Source organism: Aotus nancymaae, unplaced genomic scaffold (genome assembly GCF_030222135.1).
Source record: "Aotus nancymaae isolate 86718 unplaced genomic scaffold, 86718_ANA_hifiasm-v0.15.2.pri h1tg000111l, whole genome shotgun sequence".
Taxonomy (NCBI): Eukaryota; Metazoa; Chordata; class Mammalia; order Primates; family Aotidae; genus Aotus; species Aotus nancymaae.
The window spans coordinates 294,928-311,332 of NW_026988526.1; the positions used below are offsets into that span (position 1 = coordinate 294,928).

General features: G+C 49.6%; 1 protein-coding gene across 1 annotated transcript in view; it reads right to left on the reverse strand.

The window, feature by feature from the left end:
- The window catches only part of P2RY8 (P2Y receptor family member 8), a 66,760-nt gene extending 51,463 nt beyond the window's left edge, over nucleotides 1–15,297 (reverse strand). The window contains exon 1 of the mRNA XM_012471701.3: nucleotides 15,007–15,297. The gene's annotated coding sequence lies outside the window, so the exon portion shown is untranslated. The remainder of the gene's footprint in view (nucleotides 1–15,006) is intronic.
- Between the last annotated feature and the right edge of the window lie 1,108 nt (nucleotides 15,298–16,405).

Sequence of the window (16,405 nt, forward strand, 5' to 3'; positions counted from 1 at the left end):
CCATAGTGCCCCCAAATCTCCCTGGTTCACACTAATCTCCTTGATCCCCAATGATCTCTTTGTTCCCTAATTTCTGTGGTCCCCAAGATTCTTCCTGGCCCCCAATATTATCTCAGATCCGCCATCATCTCCTTGGTCCCCAATAATCACCCTGGCCCCCAACATCCTCTCTGATTTGTGATATTCTCTCTGTCCCCAATCATCTCTCTGGTTACCAACAATCTCTGTGGTCCCCAATAATATCTGTGGTACCCAATATTCTCTGCTCCCCCAATCTCCCCTCTCTTATGGTCCACTTTAATCCTTAGGGTATACTTTCAGCCCTCAGGACATGGATAGACTCCCTGATCCCCAATATTCTCTCTGATCCCCAATATCCTCACTGGTCCCCAATCATCTCTCTGGTCCCCAATCATCTCCCAGAGCCTCAATAATCTCTCTGATCCCCAATATCCTATCTGGTCCCCAATCATCTCCCTGATCCCCAATATTCTCTCTGATCCCCAATATCCTCGCTGGTCCCCAATCATCTCTCTGATCCCCAATATTCTCTCTGATCCCCAATATCCTCGCTGGTCCCCAATCACCTCCCTGATCCCCAATATTCTCTCTGATCCCCAATATCCTCACTGGTCCCGAATCATCTCTCTGGTCCCCAATATTCTCTCTGATCCCCAATATCCTCGCTGGTCCCCAATCATCTCTCTGGTCCCCAATCATCTCCCAGAGCCCCAATATCCTCTCTGATCCCCAATATCCTCGCTGGTCCCCAATCACCTCCCTGATCCCCAATATTCTCTCTGATCCCCAATATCCTCGCTGGTCCCCAATCACCTCCCTGATCCCCAATATTCTCTCTGATCCCCAATATCCTCGCTGGTCCCCAATCATCTCTCTGGTCCCCAATCATCTCCCAGAGCCCCAATAATCTCTCTGATCCCCAATATTCTCGCTGATCCCCAATCATCTCTCTGGTCCCCAATATTCTCTCTGATCCCCAATATCCTCGCTGGTCCCCAATAATATCTGTGGTACCCAATATTCTCTCTGCTCCCCCAATCTCCCCTCTCTTATGGTCCACTTTAATCCTTAGGGTACACTTTCACCCCTCAGGACATGGACAGACTCTGAGATCACGGAGCAAGCGGCGTGGAACACGGCTGGCGAGCACTGTCACCCCGGTGCCTGCAGGAAGTGAACCCCCCAAGCCCTCGCTGCAGGAATGGGGCAGGTCTGTCATTTGCATGAGTGTTTAGAAACGGTGATGAACGTCTGTTTATTTAGAAGTGAGTCCTGGTGGGTGCTGGGCTTACGCTGGCGGAGAGGGTTTCAGAAACTCCCCTGCCCCTGCTTCCTGTGAGTGTGACACAGAACCTCCCAATTCCCGTGCAGCTTGAAAAGGGTCCTGCAAAGACGGCTTATAGCCCAGAATGGGGAAGTGAGAACAAGGGACATCGTCTGGTTATTATTTTTTTTTTTTTTAGTCTTTCTGGTTTTTTCTCTCATTAAAAAAAAAAAAAGGTGAAGTTTACATGATGAAATGAATCACTGTAAAGGGAACAGGTCAGGGGCGTTTAGCGCCTTCATGCCTTCGAGCAGCCAACACACGAAAGAGGGAGTGAACTCCCTGATCCCCAATATTCTCTCTGATCCCCAATATCCTCTCTGATCCCCAATAATCTCCCAGATCCCCAATAATCTCTCTGATCCCCAATATTCTCTCTGGTCCCCAATCATCTCTCTGATCCCCAATATCCTCTCTGATCCCCAATAATCTCCCTGATCCCCAATAATCTCTCTGATCCCCAATACTCTCTCTGGTCCCCAATCATCTTTCTGATCTGCAATCATCTCCCTGATCTCCAATATTCTCTCTGATCCCCAATAATCTCCCTGGTCCCCAATAATCTCTCTGATCCCCAATATTCTCTCTGGTTCACAATATTCTCTTGGGTCCCCAATCATCTCTCTGATCCCCAATAATCTGATCCCAATAATATCTCTGATCCCTAATAATCTACCTGATCCCCAATATTCTCTCTGGTCCCCAATCATCTCTCTGATCCCCAATAATCTGATCCCAATAATATCTCTGATGCACAATCATCTCCCTGATCCCCAATATTCTCTCTGGTCCCCAGTCATCAGTCTGGTCCCCAACACTCTCTCTGGACCAACACAACTCTATGTAGCTTCCCTCACCTCCCACACAGGCGTGCGTTTTAACTTTAAACACAATCCCCAGATGACAACGCTCGGAGTCACTGTGCATGCACAGAGATTCAACAACCACGATGCATTAATTACAGTACCCCTGCCAGGCACGGTGGCTCATGTCCTTCGTCCCAGCGCTTTGGGAGGCCAAGCCAGAGAATTGCCTGAGGCCAGTAGTTCAAGATCAGCCTGGGCAACGTAGCAAGACTCTTTCTCTACAAAACACTAAAAAATTAGCCAGGCATGGTGATCACTGCCTATAGTCCCAGGTACGTGGGAGGCTGAGGTGGGCGGATCACTTGAGGCCAGGGGTTAGAGGCTGCATTGAGCTATGATCATGCCACTGCACTGCAGCCTGGGCAACAGAGCAAGACCCTGCATCTAAAAATAAAAATTAAGGCCGTGTGCGGTGTCCCACACCTGTAATCCCGGCACTTTCGGAGGCTGAGATGGGCGGATCACTTGAAGTCAAGAGTTCAAGACCAGCCTGACCAACATGGTGAAACCCTGTCTCTACTAAAAATACATAAATTAGCCGGGTGTGGTGGTGGGCACCTGTAATCCCAGCTACTTGGGAGGCTGAGGCAGGAGAATTGGTTTAACCCGGGAGGCGGAGGTTGCAGAGAGTTGAGATTGTGCCACCGCGCTCCAGCCTGTAATCCCAGCTACTCGGGAGGCTGAGGCAGGAGAATCACTTGAACCCAGGAGGTGGAGGTTACAGTGAGCCGGGATTGCACCACTGCACTCCAGCCTGGGCAACAGAGCAAGACTTTGTCTCAGAAAAACCAGAAAGTGATCCATCTGTTCATCCATCCATCTATTCATTCATTCATCTACTGATTCATTAATTTATTCATTCATCTACTCATCCCTTCATTCATTCACCCACTCATTCATTCCTTATCCATCCATCCACCTGTCTACATATCCGTCCGTCCACTCACTGATGTACTAATCCACTCATCCATTCATTTATTCATTCATTCATCTATTCATGCAACCATCTATTCACCCATCCAACAAACAGCACAGAACCATGGTCATCTATTCTGGTGTTTCATCTGCAAATTCACAGCCCCTGCTGGGACCCTGCTCATTCATTCCCTGTGGCTGAGACTGAGGGGGTATCTCTTGTTTCTGTTCCACGCACGGCCACCTGCTGGCCTATTCCTGTCCTGAGTGCAGGGTCTCATTCTGCTCCACCCCCAGCAAAGATGAGTGATGAATAAGTAACTGGACACAAAGTGCCTCCAACTTCATGGTAAATGACTGAGTAACCCAGAGATCGTCTGTGTTCGGGCCAAGAGCTTCTGATGGACATACGGACACTATGGACGGACAGCAGCCCCTTCACTGACCGGCTGCTGCCTGGAAAGCCCCCAGTGTCACTGAGCCTTGGGTTGCTTGTCTAGTATGTCACAGGGAGGCTCTCTGCAACATGCCCATTTTGACTACTGGCTGAGAGGCTCAGGCAGGTGTGCATATAACAGGGCTCCTTGCCGGGCACGGTGGCTCACGCCTGTCATCCCAGCACTTTGGGAGGCCGAGGCGGGCGGATCACAAGGTCAGGAGTTCGAGACCAGCCTGACCAACATGATGAAACCTCGTCTCTACTAAAGATAAAATAAAAAAATTAGCCGGGCGTGGTGGCAGACATCTGTAATCCCAGCTACTCAGGAGGCTGAGGCAGGAGAATCGCTTGAACCTGGGAGGGGGAGGCTGCAGTGAACTGAGATCACACCAGTGCACTCCAGCCTGGGTGACAGGGCAAGACTGTCTCAAATAAAAATAAATAAATTAAAAAAAAAACAGTGTTCCTTGCTGGAGAATCTGTGGGTGCCTGGAGGATCTGTGGGTGCCTGGAGAATCTGTGGGTACCTGGAGGATCTATGGGTACCTGGAGGATCTCTGGGTGCCTGGAGAATATGTGGGTGCCTGGAGAATATGTGGGTACCTGGAGAATTTGCGGGTACCTGGAGGATCTGTGGGTGCCTGGAGGTTCTGTGGGTGCCTGGAGAATTTGCGGGTGCCTGGAGGATCTGTGGGTGCCTGGAGGATCTGCGGGTGCCTGGATGATCTGAGGGTGCCTGGAGAATCTTTGGGTGACTGGAGAATCTGTGGGTGTCTGGAGAATATGTGGGTGCCTGGAGAATATGTGGGTACCTGGAGGATCTGTGGGTGCCTGGAGGATCTGCGGGTGCCTGGAGAATCTTTGGGTGACTGGAGAATCTGTGGGTGTCTGGAGAACATGTGGGTACCTGGAGGATCTGTGGGTACCTGGAGGATCTGTGGGTGCCTGGATGATCTGCGGGTGCCTGGAGGATCTGTGGGTACCTGGAGGATCTGCGGGTGCCTGGAGGATCTGCGGGTGCCTGGAGGTTCTGTGAGTGCCTGGAGGATCTGTGGGTACCTGGAGGTTCTGTGGGTGCATGGAGGATCTGTGGGCGCCTGGAGGATCTGCGGGTGCCTGGATGATCTGCGGGTGCCTGGAGGATCTGTGGGCGCCTGGACACTGGTCCATCAGAGCTACTGCCTCCCAAGTGCGCCTCGAGGACCCCATCACAGCTCTGAGCAGCACCGTGTGAACGCCAAGTCTTGCATTCATGCTCATACAGCGTTTTCCAAAGCACTTGAAAGGGTCCAGGGAAGCCCGGAGGACCAAGTGCTTCCAAGGGCTGGCTCTGCTCTGTGGATTGGGTGTGGATTTCAGTGTCTGAATGCGTGTGGATTTGACTCTCTTTGAATGCGTGTGGATTTGAGCCGCTTTCAATGCGTGTGGATTTGAGTCTCCTTGAGTGTGGACTTGAATGAGTGTGGATTTGAGCCTCTTTCAATTCATGTGGATTTGAGTCTCTGAGTGTGGACTTGAATGAGTGTGGATTTGAGTCTCTTTGAATGACTGTGGATTTGAGTCTCTTTCAATGCGTGTGGATTTGAGTCTCTTTGAGTGTGGACTTGAATGCACGTGCATCTGAGTCTCTTTGAATGAGGTGTGGATTTGAGTCTCTTTGAGTGTGGACTTGAATGCACGTGCATCTGAGTCTCTGAATGAGTGTGGATTTGAGTGTCCTTGAGTGTGGACTTAAATGCGTGTGGATTTGAGTGTCCTTGAGTGTGGATTTGGGTATGTGTGGATTTGAATATCTTTGAATGCGTGTGGATTTGAGTCTCCGAATTCCTGCACTTTTTCAGGATCACTCGGCCCCAAATGTGTATAGTGTTGAGGTGGAAAGACCCTGCTTTTAGTGTAAAGAATCTCTCTGTCTCTCTCTCTCTCTCTCTCTTTCTGCTATCCATCTCTGTATCTATCTGCCTAGCTATCAATCTGCCTATCTATCTATCTGTCTATCTATCTCTATTATCGATCTACCTATCATCTATCCATCTATCACCACCATTATGTATCTGTCTACATTTATCTATGTAGCTAATGTATCTATTTATCTATGTATGCATGTATCTATCTAATCTATGTATCTATGTATCTATCTGTCTATGCATCTAACTATCGTATCTCTGTATTAAATATATATAAACATAATATATAATATATAAATATAATATATAATATACAATATATAACAATATAATATATAAATATAACATATTTATATATAATATATACATTATATTTATATGTATTTAATACAGAGATATTAATATAAATATATATTTATATTTTATTAATATAAATATATATAAATATAAATATCTGTATATAAATATATCTATATTTATCTATGTATCTATGTATGTATGTATCTAGCTATCTATCCTATCTGTCTCTCATCTATCTCTGTATTTCTCGAATCTATCATCTATCTAATCTATGCATCTATCTATGTATCTGTCTATCCATCTATGTATCTAATCCATGCATCTATGTATATATGTATGTATCTAATCTATGTATCTATGTATGTATGTATCTATCCACCCTGTCTTTCATCTATGTATCTCTCTAATCTATCATCTATTTATCTAATCTATGCATCTGTTTATCTATCTATCTATCTATCTATTTATGATCTGTCTATCTGTAATCTATCCTATCTATCTATCTATCTGTCTGCCTATCTATCCATCCTATCTATCTATATATCTGGTTCTATCTATCTATGTATCTATCTATCTATCTATCTGTCTAGCTATCTGTCTAGCTATCTATCCTATCTGTCTATCTATCTATCGATCCTATCTGTGTATCTATCTGTGTATCTATCTATCTATCTATCTATCTATCCGTCATCTATCTTATCTATTTATGTATCTAATTTGTCCGCCATCTATCTTTAAGACAGTGACTGAGAAGCAGGTGATTTTGCTACCTGGGGACATTGGGCAATGTCTGCAGACATTTCCGATTGTCACAGCAGTGGGTTTCCTGGCACCTCGTCATGGCTGGAGCGCAGGGATGCTGCTGAACACCCCACAGTCCTCAGGACAGTCCCACCCCAGAGGGTTCTCCCGCCCTCAATGACACTGGTGTCCCAGCTCACACAGCCTGGACCTTTTGTGTCTCTCAACTGATTCTGCTCTAAGATATCTGCCCTTGGCCCTGTCTTCCTTCATGCCCTCTCCCTCAGGGATCCTCCTGCTCACAAAGTCCCCCATCAACAATGCCCAGGGCCACTCTTGGCCTGACTGAGCCCAGCCCGAGGGGTCGGAGTGCTCAGCCCACCCCCAGCTCCTGAACTTCTGTGGAGCCTACTCAGCACATGGGCACGCCGCAAATTCATCACCCAAAACCAACACAGCGTGGCCCTGCACCTGCTCCTGCCCCCGTCCACTCCCTTCCCAGCCATGGAGACCTCCTTGGCCAGAAAGTCACACATTCTGCTCCCATCACGTCCCTCTGCTGAGGGCACCAGCGCCTTTTCACTTGGAGAAGAGCAATCCACAGAAAAGCGCCAATGTATACCTCAAGGTGCCAGGTTGGCTCAGGGGCGTGAAGAATTGCTCAACATGCAACAAAAACTGGGCGAAGGATGTGAACGGACACGTCTCAAAAGAAGACATTTATGCAATCAACAAACATGAGAAAAGCTCACCATCACTGGTCATTAGACAAATGCAGATCAAAACCACATTGAGATACCATCTCACGCCAGTCAGAACGGCGATCATTAAAAAGTCAGGAGACAACAGATGCTGGAGAGGATGTGGAGAAATAGGAACACTTTTACACTGTTGGTGGGAGTGTAAATTAGTTCAACCATTGTGGAAGACAGTGTGGCAATTCCTCAAGGACCTAGAAACAGAAATTCCATTTGACCCAGCAATCCCATGACTGGGTATATACACCAAGGATTATAAAACATTCTATTACAAAGACACATGCACACGTATGTTCACTGCGGCACTGTTCACAATAGCAGAGACTTCAAACCAACCCAAAAGCCCATCCATGATAGACTGGACAAAGAAAATGTGGCACATATACACCGTGGAATACTATGCAGTCATTAAAAAGGATGAGTTCATGTCCTTTGCAGGGACATGGATGAAGCTGGAAGCCATCATCCTCAGCAAACTGACACAAGAACAGAGAATCAAACAGCGCATGTTCTCACTCATAAGTGGGTGTTGAACAATGAGAACACACGGACATAGGGAGGGGAGCATCACACACTGGGGCCTGGGGGGTGGGGCGTTAGGGGAGGGATAGCAGGGGGTGGGGGGATTGGGGAGGGAGAGCAGGGGGTGGGGGGATTGGGGAGGGAGAGCAGGGGGTGGGGGTAGGGGAGGGAGAGCATTAGGAGAAACACCTAATGTAGATGACGGGTGATGGGTGCAGCAAACCACCAAGGCACGTGTATACCTGTGTAACAATCCTGCACACTCTGCACATGTGCCCCAGAACTTAAAGTATAAAAAAAAAAAGAAAAGAAAAATTGCTCAACATCACGAATGATCAGAGAGACGCAGAACCCCAAGGCCATAATCAAAACATCAAAACCCAACAGACTGGCGTGGAAGCGGTGGGCGGGGAACACTTCTACGCTGCTGGTGGGAATGTGGATGAGCCCAGCCACTGCGGTCAACAGTGTGGAGGCTCGTGGAAGAGCTAAATGTAGAATCACCACGTGACCCAGCAATCCCACTGCTAGCTATCTGCCCAGAGGAAAGTCAAGTCAGCACAGAAAAAAGAAAATGAAACAGCTGGCTGGGCGCGGTGGCTCACGCCTGTAATCCCAGCACTTTGCTGGGTGCATCACGAGGTCAGGGGTTCAAGACCAGCCTGACCAACATGGCAAAACCCCGTGTATCTACTTAAAAATACAAAAATTAGCCAGGCGTGGTGGTGTGCACCTGTAATCCCGGCTACTTGGGAGGCTGAGGCAGAAGAACTGCTGGAACCCAGGAGGCGGAGGCTGTGGTGAGGCGAGAGTGTGCCCTTGCACTCCCAGCCTGGGCGACAGCGAGACTCTGTCTTAAAGAAAAAAAAAGATGCTTGCACATACATGTTTATAGCAGCACAATTTGCAATGGCAAAAATGTGAAACCAACCCAAATGCCCATCAACGAATGAGTGGATAAAGAAACTGTGGTAGGCTGGGCGCGGTGGCTCAAGCCTGTAATCCCAGCACTTTGGGAGTCCGAGGCGGGCGGATCACCAAGTCAAGAGATCGAGACCATCTTGGCCAACATGGTGAAACCCCATCTCTACTAAAAATACAAAAAATTAGCTGGGCATGGTGGTGCGTGCCTGTAATCCCAGCTACTCAGGAGGCTGAGGTAGGTGAATTGCCTGAACCCGGGAGGCGGAGGTTGCGGTGAGCCGAGATTGTGCCATTGCACTCCAGCCTGGCGCCTGGCGACAGAGCAAGACTCTATCTCAAAAAAAAAAAAAAGAAACTGTGGTATATTTATATGTATAAATGCTGGCGCTGACATATATATGTCATATATATTTCATAGATATATATGTATATGTCGGTGTCAGTATTTTTATATATATACATATATATATGATGTCGGTGCCAGCATTTTTTTATATATATACACACACACACACATATATATACAAATGATGGAATATTACTCAGCCATGAAAAAGAATGAAAAGAATATATATCCACACACACACGTATATATGATGGAATACTACTCAGTCATGAAAAAAGAATGAATTAATGGCATTTGCAGTGACCCGGATGAGACTGGACACTATTATTCCAAGTGAAGTCACTCAGGAATGGAAAACCAAACACCGTATGTTCTGACTCATAAGTGGGAGCTGAGCTATGAGGATGCAAAGGCGTAAGAATGACACAGTGGTCGGGTGACGCCCCAAAATCTCACACATCCCCGCTAAAGAACTTACTCATGTAACCAAATAGCAGCTGTTTCCCAATAACCTCCGGAAGAAACAAAACAAACAGAACCACACACCAACTTCTGAAAAAACCTTCTGAGAAGTGCTTTCTTCTTGAGGCAGTAAAAGAGATTTCAGCCATACATAATATATATAAAAATACATTATATATATTATCTATGGCTCAAATATCTTTTTTATATAAATTATTATAAATTATTTATGGCTCAAATCTCGTATATATAAATATATATGCATATATATGTATCTGTTATATATAATTATGTATATTTATCTCATACCTAAATATACATATCTAAATATTTAAATATATATTATATATATATATGGATTGATTGATTGATTGATTTACCTGTTGCTTTCACAGACCCTGCGTCCCTGGGGAGCGAGGATGTGCATCCAGCTGCCGAACTGTCCCTGGGAGTTCGCTGAGCTCAGTCCGGTCCTCGGGGGCACCCTGGGGGCGTCCATCTTTCCCGCGCTGTTCGCTATCTTAACAGGTGTGGGCAGGGGGGTGGGGTCCTGTGTCTCCCAGGGGCCGCGTAGAAACTCCTAACCCGAGGTAGGTCTCCCAGGGGCGATGTAGAAACTCCTAACCCGAGGGAGAGCTCCCAGGACCCTGTAGAGACTCCTAACCCCAAGGAGGTCTCCCAGGACCCTGTAGAAAGTCCTAACCCCAGGGAGGTCTCCCAGGACCCTGTAGAAACTGCTAACCCCAGGGAGGTCTCCCAGGACCCTGTAGAAACTCCTAATCCCAGGGCGGTCTCCCAGGACCCCGTAGAAGCTCCTAATCTGAGGGAGGTCTCCCAGGGGTCGTGTAGAAGCTCCTAACCTGAGGGAGGTCTCCCAGGGGTCGTGTAGAAGCTCCTAACCTGAGGGAGGTCTCCCAGGGGTCGTGTAGAAGCTCCTAACCTGAGGGAGGTCTTCCAGGGGTCATGTAGAAGCTCCTAACCCGAGGTAGGTCTCCGAGGGGCGATGTAGAAACTCCTAACCCCAGGGAGGTCTCCCAGGACCCCGTAGAAGCTCCTAACCTGAGGGAGGTCTCCCAGGGGTCATGTAGAAGCTCCTAACCTGAGGGAGGTCTCCCAGGACCCTGTAGAAACTCCTAAGCTGAGGTAGGTCTCCCAGGGGTCGTGTAGAAGATCCTAACCTGAGGGAGGTCTCCCAGGGGTCGTGTAGAAGCTCCTAACCCGAGGTAGGTCTCCCAGGGGCGATGTAGAAACTCCTAAACCGAGGGAGATCTCCCAGGACCCTGTAGAAACTGCTAACCTGAGGGAGGTCTCCCAGGGGTCGTGTAGAAGCTCCTAACCTGAGGGAGGTCTCCCAGGGGTCGTATAGAAACTCCTGATCTGAGCGAGGTCTCCCAGGGGTCCTGTAGAAGCTCCTAACCTGAGGGAGGGCTCCCAGGGGTGGTATAGAAACTCCTGACCTGAGCGAGGTCTCCCAGGGGTCCTGTAGAAGCTCCTAACCTGAGGGAGGTCTCCCAGGGGTCGTGTAGAAACTCCTGACCTGAGGGAGGTCTCCCAGGGGTCCTGTAGAAGCTCCTAACCTGAGGGAGGTCTCCCAGGGTCCTGTAGAAACTCCTAACCCGAGGGGCTCTCCCAGGGGCCGTGTAGAATGTCGTAACCTGAGGGAGGTCTCCCAGGGGCCGTGTAGAAACTACTAACCCGAGGGAGGTAGAGGTTGGTTCCAAGCCCATAGTGGGCTCCCGTACCCTTCCCTGCCCACCCCACTGTCTCAAGGGACTGAAGAGGGGCTGTGAGAGGCAGGTGCACCTGCTGAGATGCACTCAGGGTGCTTGGCAAAATAGTAAGGGAACTATTAGGGAAAATGGTAAGATTATGGTCTCAAACCTTTGGGAAGGCAGAAAGGTTTTTGTTAACTCAGGGAATGGGCTGAAGGCAGCCAGTTCTTACGTTGGAGTGCTAAGTCATAGGGTGAAGATGATGGATAATAAAAGCTTCCCTGGTGACGTCTGTGCACCCCACATTCCTTTGTCCCTAGTCTAATTTGTTTGCTCGTGTAAGGTCTGTGCTGGAGGACCCTCCCAGGCGCAGGTTGAATGAGAATTACCAGTTAATGGTGTTTACTCTGGGGCCTGGAAATAAAACCTTTTATCATTTGTAAAAACAGTCGTTTTCTCTTGCTTTTCTTTTCTTTTCTTTTCTTTTTTTTAGATGGAGTCTCTCTGTCACTCAAGCTGGAGTGCAGCGGCACGATCTCGGCTCACTGCAACCTCCGCCTTCCAGGTTCAAGCGATTCTCCTGCCTCAGCCTCCCGAGCAGCTGGGACTACAGCCACCCACCAGCACTCACGGCTCATTGTTTTGTATTTTCAGTAGAGGTGGGGTTTCAGCATGTTGGCCAGGCTGCTCTTGACCTCGTGACCTCGTGATCCGCCCTCCTCGGCCTCCCAAGGTGCTGGGATGACAGGCGTGAGCCACCGTGCCGGCCAAAACCACTCTTTTAACCATGTTAATTATCCACATGTGTGTTGACTTAGAACCTCTGTTATTAAATCTATACTGAATAAATGCAAGGAACAGGGAGTAGGGGTCCGTGAGCTGCGATCGCCCTCTGAGAGCTGCTGATCACCTCCCTGGCCCAGTCGAATTCACCGTACGCTGGTGTGTGAGACTGTATTTCCTTCACCCATCTCTGAATGAGAGTCAGCAGGATGGACCTCTGCACATAACGATCAATGTCTCACACACCCAATGAGGAGGCACTAGGGGAGACGGAGGGCTTCAGGAGAGAGGCTGAGACGAGAGGGGGCCCTTCCTCAAGGATCTACAACTGGAAATACCATTCGACCCAGCAATCCCGTGACTGGGTACATATCCAAAGGATTATAAATCATTCAATTGTAAAGACACATGCGCACGTATGTTTACTGCGGCACTGTTTACGATAGCAAAGGCCTGGAACCAACCCAAATGCCCATCGAGTATAGACTGGATAAAGAAAATGTGGCACATAGACACCGTGGAATACTATGCAGCCATGAAAAGGGATGCGTTCATGTCCTTTTCGGAGACATGGATGAAACTGGAAACTGTCATTCTCAGCAAACTGACACAGGAACAGAAAACCAATCAGCACATGTTCTCACTCACAAGTGGGAGTTGAACAATGAGAACACGTGGACACAGGGAGGGGAGCATTACACGCCGGGGCTTGTCGGGGGCTAGGGGGAGCTAGGGGAGGGAAAGCAGGAGGTGGGGAGGTTGGGGAGGGATAACACTACGAGAAATGGCTGATGTAGGCGACGGGAGACAGAGACAGCAAACCGTCACGGCACGTGTGCACCTACGCAACAATCTGCATGGGTTCAGCACTGCGAACAGCGACTCTGCTGTGGGACGGTTTTCATCCTAAGCTGTCGCTTCTCTGCCGTGAACCTTAAGCTAAAAGCCCAAAACTCGAGTCTGGGTAGAGCTGGAGGGAGGGAGGGTATCTGCGTTTCTCCGAGGGGACCTCACCTGTGCCACCCACCCAAAGCTTGATCAGTCTGAACGGTGTGTCCAGGTGGGGACCTGGTGGGAGACGTGTGAAAGGCACGGGCTTTTGCAAACACGGGGCTGGACAACCGTCACGGGTGTCCCATGCAGTCCTCTGTCAGCCTCTGCCCTAATTGTCCCCCTGGGGGTGGGGGATGCTGACATTTGGGAAACAGGGCAGGCTTTTACTACAGGAACGACCCTGGCATCTGTGTGGTGGTACCCAAATAAAAATACTGTTTTTCCAAAGTGGGACGGTTTTCTTTTCTTTTCTTTTCTTTTCTTTTCTTCTCTTTTCTTCTCTTTTCTTATTTTTTTTTTTTTGAGACAGAGTGTCACTCTGTCACCCAGGCTGGAATGCTGTGGCATGATCCCGGCTCACTGCTACCTCCTTCGCGTCCCAGATTCAAGTGATTCTCCCGCCTCAGCCTCCCGAGTGGCTGCGTTTACAGGCGTGCACCACCACACCCGGCTAATTTTTGTATTTTTAGTAGAGACGGGGTTTTGTCATGTTGGCCAGGCTGGTCTCGAACTCCTGACCTCGGCTAATTTTTGTAGTTTTACTAGAGACGGGGTTTCGCCATGTTGGCCAGCCTGGTCTCGAACTCCCGACCTCAAGTGATCTGCCCGCCTCGGCCTCCCGAAGTGCTGACATTGCAGGCGTGACCCACCATGAGAAAAAAGTTAGTTCCTGGTGCTGCTTGTGAAATTCAAGCCGCCCCACCCACACCCCACCGGCCTCAGGGCTGTTGACCTACAGAGTGTCCACGTAATGTGAACATCACAACAATGAGAAGAAACAGCCACACACCCAAAAAAACACACCCTTTTCTTTTCAGGGACATTGCCATGTGATCATAGTTCCTCTTTATAGAAATGTGACGGAAAACACCACGGGAGCCTTGTGTGTGTGTCTGTGTGTGTGTGTTGGGTGGAGGGCCTGGAGTTCCCAGAACTCCCCCGCCAGGCCAGCGCATGGCGCCTTGGCTTTTCTCAGCTTTTGGGGATGGATCTTAAAAGTTCCGGAGTTTTTTTTTAGCTAGTTTTTTGTTTAGTTTTGTTCTTTGTTTTTTTTTGACACACAGTATCGCTCTGCCGCCCAGGCTGGAGTGCAGTGGCGCGATCTCGGCTCACCGCAACCTCCGCCTCCCGGGTTCAAGCGATTCTCCTGCCTCAGCCTCCCGAGTAGCCGGGATTACAGGCATGTGCCACTACGCCCGCGCCCGAGTAATTTTGTATTTTTAATACAGACGGGGGTTTCTCCATGTTACCCAGGCTGATCTCGAACTTCCGGCCTCAAGTGATCCTCCCGCCTCCGCCTCCCAAAATGCTGGGATGACAGGCGTGAGCCACCGCACCTGACAAGTTCCAGGGTTTCTAACGACCTGTGCAAATGAGGTCCGAGGGGGCTGTGAGACCTGGGTCTGGGGTATCTCTGGCACCAGGGGAGGGGTGACAAGGGGCCACAGTGCTCATCCAGGCACCCAGAGGGCTTTTGAACCCATGTGTGCCTACTGTTCCATGATTGGAACGGTAAGCATTTGGGAGTTATTTACATCCCATGGCTCCAGGTCATCGGCAAGGTCTGATTGCAAACATTCAAAAAACGGCAGCCTCTGGCATACAGGGGTTAAGTGTGGCAGCCCCAGCTGCCTGCCCTCCGTAAGGTTAACCTCGAGAAACGTGAATTGCATGGCATGAGGTTTTAAAGGAGGGGTGGGTGGCTTGCACCCCTGGGAAATTGCAGCATTTCCTGGCTAAGTGACTCAGTGGCTGTGCACAGGCCTTCTCCCGGGGGATTTGCACTCCTGGTCTGCTATAGTGTGAGGACGCCGTGCCTCCTAGAGTCTGTATGGCCTTCCCCCTCGTTCTCAGCCCCCACGGACCCTCCCGGCCACCTCTGTTCTTCCCTGACAGCGCAGAACGAGAATAAAAGGCCAGGCCGGCCGCTTACCTGTTCAGAAGCAGCAGGAGGCACAAAAGACGCAGGTGACAGCGTGGAGGGTCTCCAGGTGCCTCAGAGCCTGGGACTCAGGGGGCCAGACACCAGCTTGCCAGACCCGGCCACGCAAATCGCTTGTGGACGTGGCCCCTGTGTGCAGATGCCTGCGCCTGCGATGCCATCTCTCCGGCAAGTGGCAACCGTGGCCGTTTCTCTGCGTGGCCCGCCGACCGGCTGGAGGGACCGTCACCAGATGCAAATTCTGCAAACTCCACCTCCGAGCGGGCGACCACAGCTTCGAGTCAGCCTTAGGTAGAAAGGAAGCCCGTTGTGAAATTTCCTGTGTAACTGTTGGCTCGTGTGCACAGCTGGGCCCGCGGCACCGCCTCCGTGTCGTGGCACCCAGGGTGCGCAACTGTAAGAGGACCCTGACAGGGAGGGAAGGAGGGACAATTATTCTCCTACGGCACATTCCTGTTTCTTCTTAAATTAAAAAAATAGAAGAACATTCTCTTTCTTTCTTTCTCTCTCTCTTTCTCTTTCTTTCTTTCTTTATTTTTCTTCCTTCCTTCGTTCCTCCTTTCTTCTTTCTTTCTCTCTTTCTCTCTCCCTCCCTCCCTCCCTCTCTTTCCTTCCTTCCTTCCCTCTCTCTTTCTTTCTTGTCTTGCTCTGTCACCCAGCCTGGAGTGCAGTGGCACTATCTTGGCTCACTGCAACCTCCGCCTCCTGGGTTCAAGTGATTCTCCTGCCTCAGCCACCTGAGAAGCTTTCACTACAGGCACCCACCACCACACCTGGCTAATTTTTGTATTTTTGGTAGAGACGGTGCTTCACCATGTTGGCCAAGATGGTCTCAAGCTCTGAACCTCATGATCCGCCCACCTCGGCCTCCCAAAGTGTTGGGATGACAAGTGTGAGCCACCGTGCCCGGCCGAGCACCAGATTTCTAAGCACTGGCATCCTTGTCCGTGAAGAACAGGGTTGATTCTTCTCATTTGTCGGGGGAGGGTGAGAGGGAGGGCTTGTCAGCAACATGCAATGACCGAATATTTAACCACTGCTCAGGTAAAGACATGGTAGAATCCCTCAGGCGAGGCCAGGCACGGCGGGTCACGCCTGTCATCCCAGCACTTTGGGAGTCCGAGGCGGGTGGATCACTTGAGGTCAGGAGTTTGAGACCAGCCTGGCCAACATGGAGAAACCCTGTCCCTAGTAAAAATACAGAAATTACATGGGCGTGGTGGCGGGCACCTGTAATCCCAGCTACTCAGGAGGCTGAGGAGGGAGGATGGCTTGAACCTGAGGTGGAGGTTGCAGTGAGCCCAGATTGGGCCATTTCACTGCAGCCTGGGCGACAGAGTGAGACTCTGTCTCAAAAATATATAAATAAATAAATAAATGAACAGGCTGG